Source organism: Mobula birostris, chromosome 23 (genome assembly GCF_030028105.1).
Source record: "Mobula birostris isolate sMobBir1 chromosome 23, sMobBir1.hap1, whole genome shotgun sequence".
NCBI lineage: Eukaryota > Metazoa > Chordata > Chondrichthyes > Myliobatiformes > Myliobatidae > Mobula > Mobula birostris.
In genome coordinates, this window is record NC_092392.1 from 43,774,846 (window position 1) to 43,784,735 (window position 9,890).

The following is a 9,890-nucleotide window of genomic DNA, read 5'->3' on the forward strand; positions in this document are numbered from 1 at the left end:
GTGAGAGACGATATAAGATCTACGGTGCAGAATGTTGAGTCCATCTGAGTAGAGTTTAAGAATAATAAAGGGAAAAATTCACTCGTGGGTGTTGTCTATTGACCACCTAATAAAAATATTGCAGTAGCAGAGACGATTAACCAAGAAATAACTGAGGTTTGTAAGAATGGAACAGCAGTTGTCATGGGGGATTTTAAGTTCTACATAGATTGGGTGAATCAGGTTGGTCAAGGAAGTCTTGAGGAGGACTTCATATAATGCATCTGTGATGGCTTTCTTGACCAGCACGTTAGTGAACCTACAAGGGATCGCTCCCTATGTGACTCCCTTGTCCATTCGTCCCCCCCATCCCTCCCCACTGATCTCCCTCCTGGCACTTATCCTTGTAAGCGGAACAAGTGCCACACATGCCCTTACACTTCCTCCCTTACCACCATTCAGGGCCCCAGACAGTCCTTCCAGGTGAGGCGACACTTCAGCTGTGAGTCGGCTGGGGTGATATACTGCGTCCGGTGCTCCCGATGTGGCCTTTTATATATTGGCGAGGCCCGACACAGACTGGGAGATCGTTTTGCTGAACACCTATGCTCTGTCCACCAGAGAAAGCAGGATCTCCCAGTGGCCACACATTTTAATTCCACATCCCATTCCCATTCTGACATGTCTATCCACGGCCTCCTCTACTGTAAAGATGAAGCCACACTCAGGTTGGAGGAACAACACCTTATATTCCATCTGGGTAGCCTCCAACCTGATGGCATTAACATTGACTTCTCTAACTTCCGCTAATACCCCACCTCCCCCTCGTACCTCATCCATTATTTATTTATATAAACACATTCTTTCTCTGTCTCTCCTTTTTCTCCCTCTGTCCCTCTGACTATTTCCCTTGCCCATTCTCTGGGTCCCCTCCCCCCCCGCCCTTTTCCTTCTCCCTGGGCCTCCTGTCCCATGATCCTCTCATATCCCTTTTGCCAATCACCTGTCTAGCTCTTGGCTCCATCCCTCCCCCTCCTGGCTTCTCCTATCATTTTGGATCTCCCCCTCCCCCTTCCACTTTCAAATCTCTTACTAGCTCTTCTTTCAGTTAGTCCTGACGAAGGGTCTCGGCCCGAAACTCGACTGTACCTCTTCCTAGAGATGCTGCCTGGCCTGCTGCGTTCACTAGCAACTTTGATGTTTGTTACCTCTAAGAAGTTATGTTTAATGATTTGTTTCATATATAATTCTTGATTTTACACAAACTTGCCAACAACTTTGACTCAAATTCTGTTCGATCAATGCAGTACAATAAGAATTTTCACAGTACAAACCTCAGGACAGTTCTCATTTTCGCTGCATGTTGTTTCAAGAATCACTTGTGTATTCTTTTGACAGGAGTAATAAATACAAGTGTTATTGGGATCTGGTCCCTCCTAGAGATGAAAAATAAAATTTTTGAAATGTCAGCATTTTAAATCAAAACACAATGTTGAACTTCACATTTATGACGCAAAATAATGATCATACAGGTGATGGGCTAAATTTTACAAAGTAAAACTTAGTTAGCTGTCCAGGCTTGTGGCAGGTGGTGATGGAAACAGCATGAAGGGATAAAAACACCTTGTCCTGAACCTAGTAAATCTAATTGTGCAAATGCAGTTCATGACTATTGACAGAAGAGCCTGCAACGCAGTTAAACCAAGGGTATATGATGCACAAACATTGTGCTAAATGGGAATGATCTTGAAAAATAAAACATCTCAGAAATGGGCTCAAGGTGGTGTGAGGCATTAGTGATAGCTGGACTTTATTCACCATAATCTGTAGCCTCATTTCAGGCATGTTTCTCAATGTACCAGTACTATCAAACCAGAAGTCCAACCCTTAATCATTAAGAAGTGCTGAAGCAGCAGTAACAATATGAAACAATTGCATTGGATATACTTGGCAGGGTGGAGATACACTCCTACCAAGGGAGGTGTAAGACACTCCTTCCCTCCACTTGCCTTACTCTGTAGCAAGGAGTAGCACCTGCTTAGTCCCCTAATCAGGGTCACTTAAAGTCATGGGAGCAGATGGTGGATGGTCATATGAGTAACTGGTGTATATCACAAGTCCTGGTCATGTGACCAGTGAGTCCAGGCAGACAATCTTTGAGGTGTATTAATAATGGCTGGGATCACCCATCCTGTAAACACACTGCCCAGAAGAAGGCAATGGTAACCCACCATGATTGCCCACACTCATAGAAAGACCATGAACGCCCATGTCATACAACACGGCATAAAACAAACGAATGAATGATGCAGCCGCAATATTATCTAATAACACAAAAATAAAGAATCCCACATGAAAGTAATTCATTCAGAGATCTACAGTCCTGGCATGTCTCATAATGAATATGGTGGTGAACAGTAACTGGATGCTAACGACAAGACTGATGATGCATTTGAAATTAATTTCTGCTGAAAGTGTCATGTAAAAGAGTCATCTCAGACTTTCCATTAGGTTCACATCATCACAGAGGTCAGACTTCAGTCAGCTGAATTCAATTAACTTAACTTGACATCAAGAATCACTCACTAAGAGTGTTTTAAATAGCAGACTACATGACCAGACAAAATCCTGTGGGACTAATTGTTTATTTCCTAGATGTGTCTGTACTCCTATCCAAGTTGTTCCTGCACAACACTTATATAGAATATAGAACAGAACAGTACAAGAACAGGCCCTTTGGCACACAGTGTTGCATTGAATTAGTTAAATGCTCAACTAAACTAAACCCATCTATCTACAGTGTCTATATTCTTCTATTCTCCATACTTTCATGTGTCTCTCTAAAGGCCTCTGAAACACCTCTATTATATTTGCCTCCCCTACCACCCCTGATGGTGCATTTCAGACGCATTACAATTTCTATGAAATAAGACTTCCTCTGCATATCTATTGAACTTATCCCTCACACCTTAAATGCATGCTTTCTATTAGAAACTCAAACCCTGTGAGAAATAACAATTGCCTCTCTGTGCCTCTCGTAATAGTCTCAATTTATATCAGGTTTCCCCTCAGGCTGTGCCGCTCCACAGAAAACAACCCAACTTTGTCCACCCTCTCCTTATGGCTAATGTCCCCGAATGCAGACAACATATTGATAAACATCTTCGGCACTGTCCAAAGCCTCCACATCCTTCCTATTATGGGCAATCAGAATTGAATGCAATAGTCCAGATTTAGCTTAATCAGAGTTTTGTAAAGTTGCAGATAACTTTCTGATTCTTAAAACCAGTGTATTAACAAATAAAGGTAAGGCTGCCAGATGCTTTCATAGCCTCTCTGTCAATCTGTGCAGCCACTTTCATGGAGCTATAGACTTGGACCACAAGATCTCCCTGTACGTCAACACTGCTGAAGGTCCTGCCATTAACTTTTATCCCTTTACATTTGATCTACTTAACCAGATTAAACTCCAACTGCCATTTCTCTACCCTTACCTGCATTTGATCTATATCCTGCTGTACCTCGAGAACAATCTTCAACATAATCCACACCACCACCAATCTTTGTGTTGTCTGCAAACTTACTAACCCACCCATCTAAGTTTTACCCAAATAATATATTGACATGTCACAAACAGTGGAGGTCTCAATACCAATCCCTGCAGAACACTACTAGTCTCGGACCTCCAGCCAGATAAAGTCCCATCAACCACTACCTTCTTTTGCCCATTGACAATTAAATTTGGAATACAAACAGCCAATTCACCATGAATTTCATATATCTCACTAATGTCAGAATTTTTTAAATATGTGCCTTTGAGCCAAAAGAAAGGAAACAACTGGACCTCACTGATGGCATGAAGTCAAATAAGTATCTGAAGTATCTATGGGTGAGCATTTGGGGATAGACACCCCAAAAGTTTTGTATTAATTATCAAAAGAATAAAAGTGGTCCAGAAATTAAGATCTTGAATACCATTTTAGCAATGAACTAAGGCAAGATTTTAGTATTAGAATGCCATCCAGATAAGGTCGTCTAAGTTTTTTTTCCAAGCCCTGACAAAAAGAAGAAACATCTTCCCAGTATTTTCGTGATGTGTGAATGATATTATCCAGGTTATGAAGAAAGTAAACACTGCCCACATTTGATACAAGTAGAGCAAGAATATTTTAAATGAGAGTATTGCATTTAGAATATTTTTTAAATGATTTATGCAAAAAGTCTTAATTGAATATTGTAAATACGTTGACATACCACACATGAAGGTGCTGTAGTTTCAGGTACTGTACTTAAAAATCCTGAATATGTTGTGCCTTAAGAATAAATGAATACACATTAACGTAGTGAAGATAGAAATTTTCTAATGTTGCTACCACAATAGAACATATGCTAAAAGATCTGAGTGACAATTTAAGAAGGAACACCAAGCTAAGAATTTTAAGCAATTTCGATCAATAGGGATAGGCAACAAGAACACCCCCCATGATTATTTTGAACAGGTGCTCCACGGGGTTGGATCCTCAGCCCCCAACTCTACTCCCAAGACAATAATGACTGTGTGTCCAGATTCTGCTTTAACTCCACCTACAAGTTTGCAGATGATACTACTGTAAGGGGTCTCATTTCAAATAATGATGAGTTGGAATACAGGAAGAAGGTAGAGAGCTCAGTGATATGGTGTTATGACAAAAACATTTCCCTCAATTCCCTCATGGAGCTTAGAAAAATAGAGGGCTAAGGGCAACCCGAGGTAATTTCTAAAGTAAGTACATGTTGGGCACAGCATTGTGTGCTGAAGGGCCTGTATTGTGCTGTTGGTTTTCTATGCTTCTACAACAAAGGAACTGGTTAGAAAGGAGGGGCAGTACACATATTCAGGAGGAATTTAAATAATTTGCAGAAAACTAGCAGATGAGGTACACATTAATAACAAATTGCATCAACAAATAAAATTTTATAAATACAGTTTTCTATTGTTCTAGGTGAAATGAGTTGATTTATTGTTAGCACCTGTAGTTTCACATTTTTTCATGCAATGCAATTATTCTGCTTCAGACTTATTTTCTGCATAATTGGGTTTCAAAGTCAGTTGCCCATGTAACCACTATCAAATGTCACCTAGAAGTTCAACAAGAACTCTTATAGATAATTGCTGCAGTGTATTTTTCAAATGATGAATGGGCCAAGTTATTTTTAAAAATCAATCAGTATCAGCAAAGCGGAAATGAAATTACAAACACTGTTTCATAATTTCTGTTGTACAAATGCAGCCCTGCAATTAGCTTATTTGAAATTGTTGAATGCAAGGGAGAGACTAATTTCCAGAACGATGCCTAAAATTGCCCAAATTTACTATTTGAAAGACAGGTAATTTTAAAAAAACATAAAGCTGCAAGAACAATGGCTTCAAATGATAGAATAGACTGAATCTTAACTTAGAACTATAATTTAACATGGCAGATTTTTGAAAGAATATCAGCAAGCACCTCAATGTTTTCTTTTAGTTCCAACAAAACATTCATCAGTTGCAAATTTGGAAAACAGAGATGACAGACAAGTACATGCAATCAATGCACAAGAACTGAATGAAGGATTTAGTTTCAAATCACAGGATTGCTGTGTGCCACCAAGTGATACTTTTGCATCATAGAACAGTATCATTTTAAAACTTAAAAACAACGATTTAATCAACAGCATCCCTGACAAAGTGGAAATGTTATATAAGGAATGCCTGACACACAAGTTTCAATATTTAAGCAATGAATAAAGAAACTGTGGTCTCAGTATCAACAGATTCACTAGTTGCCTTTGCAGCTGGTTAACTTATAAACACCCGAGACTTACTGCTAATAGTAGTGTGAGTAGATGCAGTGGTTCCTGTCAGTACAGTTGTTGTTTGCCCAGTGGTGTCTAGAAGATATCAGGAAGCATAAATTGTTCAATGGAATACAACATATTTCCAAAAACGATCAAGATCATTTTTGATTCCGCATAAAGGAAAATTAGATCAATGCGTTCACATTGCAACAGACAAGTATTGTGAATAATAAAGTAAAATTTACCCTCATATTTGTTATTAAATGTGCAAAAAGCCATCCGGTCATGTCCTCTTCATATTACTACCATCAGAAAGATGATAGAGGAGCCTGAAGACTCCCACTTAATGTTTTTGGAACAGCTGCATCCCACCCGCCATCTGATTTCTGAATAGTCCAAAGTCACTACCTCACTATTCCTCTTTGCACTATTTATTTATTCATGTAACTCATAGTAATTTATGTACAGTATGTAATATTGTACTGTTGCCACAAAACAAATTCCATGACATATGTCAGTGATAACAAACCTGATTCTCATTCTAATGACTGGAGTGGGAGTTGACATGGTCCCAGTCACTTCAGTTGTTACTGTCCCTAATTCATTGCTGACACTCAAAGAATTTCATGTCAGAATGCAAGAATATTCATGAATGGTTCTAGGGATAAGATTCTAAATTGAAGAAAGGCGAGTTCTGATGGCATCAGGAGGGATCTGGTAGGTGTGTATGGGTTGTTCGGCAAAGAGATACTTAGTAAGTGGGAGGCCTTCACTGGTGAAGTTTTGAGAGAACAGTATCTTTATATTCCTGTTAGTATAAAATACGGGGCTAACAGTAGAGAATTTTAATTATCGAGAGATACTGAGGCCCAGGTAAAGAAAAAGGAGGCATGCATCAGGTGTAGGCAGGTTGGATCAAATGAGGCACTTCAGTATCAGAAGTGCAAGGCAACCTCAAAGAGAAATTAGGAGGGCTAAAAGAGCACAGGAGGCAAAAGAGAAATAAGGTGATTCCCAAAGACTAAGATTGCTAGAGTACAAGCAAAAGTATAGCAAGAGACAATACTGGGCCCCTTGAAGATCAGTGTGGCCATCTATGCATGAAGACAAAAAGGATGGGGAAGATCTTAAATGTTTTTTTTTGCATCTGTATTTCATCTGGAAAAAAACAGGAGAGAACTGTGATTGTAAGCGTAGTGAGGTCGTGGACTGTATACGGATTATAGAAGAGGAGATGCTTGGTGATTTCAGATGAGTTGGGGTGCATAAATCACAAACAAGAGACAATCTTCAGATTCTGGAAATCCAAGCAACACACACAAAATACTGGAGGAACTCAGCAGGCTAGGTATGCATCGATGGAAAAAAGTAAACAATCGATGTTTCAGGCCAAAATATTTAATGAGGGGTCATGAAGGGTCCTGGTGAAGGGTCTCAGCCTGAAACATCAAACTTTGATGGATCTCAAGCAACAAAAGATAACCAGCTGACTGAGAAAATCCAGAATTCTTCCTCATTCTAAATCATATCATTCCAAATACTTCCCATCTGTTATCCAAGTCACAAATTCACATCAGGCTCACTATGAAGTCATAAAAGAATACATTGAAATCACTATATTCACAGGGTGTGGCAACTTCAACAGATGTAGTTCTGTCTGTTTTCACCATCAGTTTTGTTGTTTCATTTTAGAGAAAACATGACAAATTATAAACAAGAAGAATGAACAGAGAAGTTCCCTTATGACAAATTATGAATAAGGAGAAGTGCCTTATGACTACAGAAAAACATTCTATGGTCACCATGGAAAGATGTGTTTTCCAACTTTTGGACAACTGGAATCAGATATGTCCAATATTAGGTACACAAATCTGCAGCAATGGAATGCATCTGATTCCGAATGGCATTTGCTTCAAATCAGAGTGCAATGCAATATCTATGCTGGTGAGAGTAACAACAGTTTTCTCAAGAAATGCACAAATATAAAGTGAATATTTTATTCATTATTAGCAATGCATTGCTCCATTCCAACAATTCACTCTCTTTGCTCCATACCAACATCAATTTTGATCATGAAAACATTACTTTGCAGAAATGCAATCCTCATTCAAGTACAAGCATGGACATATTTAAGTGTAGTTTTATCCAGTTGTGCTGGAAATAATGACCTCTGTACAATGGCAACAAAGAAACCATTGGATGGGGATTTTCCTTCAAGACTAAATTCTGAGTAATTGTGAACTTATGGTCATTGACGGGGATGGTGTCAGTACAGACTCTGTCACCTCCATTCTAATTGTCCCTGTGGTATTTGGAACCCAAGGAAATTTCAGTTCCATGTATTTCCTTAAATTACACTAAATAGCCATGAAATTATGTACATCCTGAAATAATAAAATGGTCGCTTTTTTGTATGTTTCTGGTCTTATGCCACTACAGCCGTTCATGTCAAGGTTCAATGTGTTGTGCATTATAAGATGCTATTTTTTACATCACTGTTCTAATCAGAGTTTGTTTAAATTACCATCTCAAACCTGTCGGCTTGAAGCAGTCTGGTGAATGGCATCTGACTTTGCTCTTTAAAAAGGCATTTTGCCCAAAGAACTACTATGCTCTGAATCAATATTAGTTTGTTATTTCTACTCCACCATTCTCTATAAAAAAAAAATCTAGAGATACCTGTGGCTCAGAATCTAAGGAAAACAGCATATTCTGAGATCCTCAAAATACTCAGTTATGTGGCAACAATCTTTAGGAGGTCAAAATCAATTTGATCATGATTTTTCCCCAGTCCGATGAGTGGACTGAATGTCAACAGGACTTCATGAACATGCCTGTATTCTTTGATGCATTGATTTGCTGCCAAACCATTGATGTTTAGATATTTACATTCACAAACAGGAGTACCTCATACACTGGACATCTGGTGTATATTTATGATCCTTCCATGAAAGAAGTGACAATATAAAATCGTCATCTCAATAATGTAACAGACAATGGATAATGTCACCTGAGAGGAAACCAACTACTTAACAGAATTAGCCAAAATTGAGTCAGGTTCTCCATTCTCCAAGTCCATTGCAAAATGTTTTGCTCCTTTATCCATCTATTCCCACTTCCTCTAACTTACACTCCATCATTTCATATCATATTCAACAGGAGTGTTGCATGACACTCTCTGCAGAGTTAAAAATTTACACATCGTCCAACTTCAAATGCGCCATTACAAACTGATTTCCATGCTGAACGACAGTGGATCCTAAAGTATAAACCGAACACTTTAATAATTCTTACATTGTACTGCTCCATGCCCACAACTCACTATACTCCAGGCAACATCAATTTCAAACATCAAATCATGACTTTCCAGAAATACAAACTTCATTCAAGTACAAGCATTGACATATGTATGCTGCAACTAATGGCTTCTGTACGACTGCAACAAGAGGATCTTTGGGTGGATTTTCTTTCAGGACTGAATACTGAATTACTCTGACTTACGTGTAACTGATGGGGTTGGAGACGGTACAGTCTCTGTCGCCTTCGTGATATCTGGAACACAAGGATATTTTTATTCCTGAAAAGTCAATTCCATGTATCTCCTTAAACTATTCTCAATGGCCATAACATTATCAACTCCTGAATAAATGATATGGTCAATTTTTTTATGTTTCTTGTCTTATGCTGCAGAATGTATCAACTTCAAGATTACGTTTATGAGGCCTGATCAGATGCACACACTGTAGCAATCTGAGTTTCTTTGAGTTCCTGTCACCTACCCATTGTCCATGAAGCACTCTAGCAAATTTGGACTGTTGTATCTCGACTGATTTTGCTTCTTGAAAAGGCATTTTTCCTAAAGAACTGCTGCACTCTGATTCGATGTTTCTCATTTTCCTAATCCTTCCAGACGTTCTAAAATCCCAAGTGATTAATGGCTGAGCATCTGTGGAGATTATCAGTTTCTGCAAAACTGAAGACACTCAAGAGTCATGCCAATAGACCTAATGCGGTGAAAATCACTTTCATTACATCTTTCGCCATTCTAATGAGTGGTCTCAACGACCACAGATCATTCGCTGCATTCCTTGATG

At 38.9% G+C, this 9,890-nt stretch overlaps 1 long non-coding RNA gene across 1 annotated transcript; it reads right to left on the reverse strand.

Annotated features, from left to right (window-relative positions):
* Window positions 1-4,247: 4,247 nt before the first annotated feature.
* LOC140186710 (uncharacterized) lies at window positions 4,248-9,348 on the reverse strand. The gene is made up of 3 exons (XR_011882924.1): window positions 9,298-9,348; window positions 5,824-5,889; window positions 4,248-4,292 (listed from the first exon to the last, which is right to left on the reverse strand). It is a non-coding gene; the product is annotated as an uncharacterized lncRNA (long non-coding RNA).
* Between the last annotated feature and the right edge of the window lie 542 nt (window positions 9,349-9,890).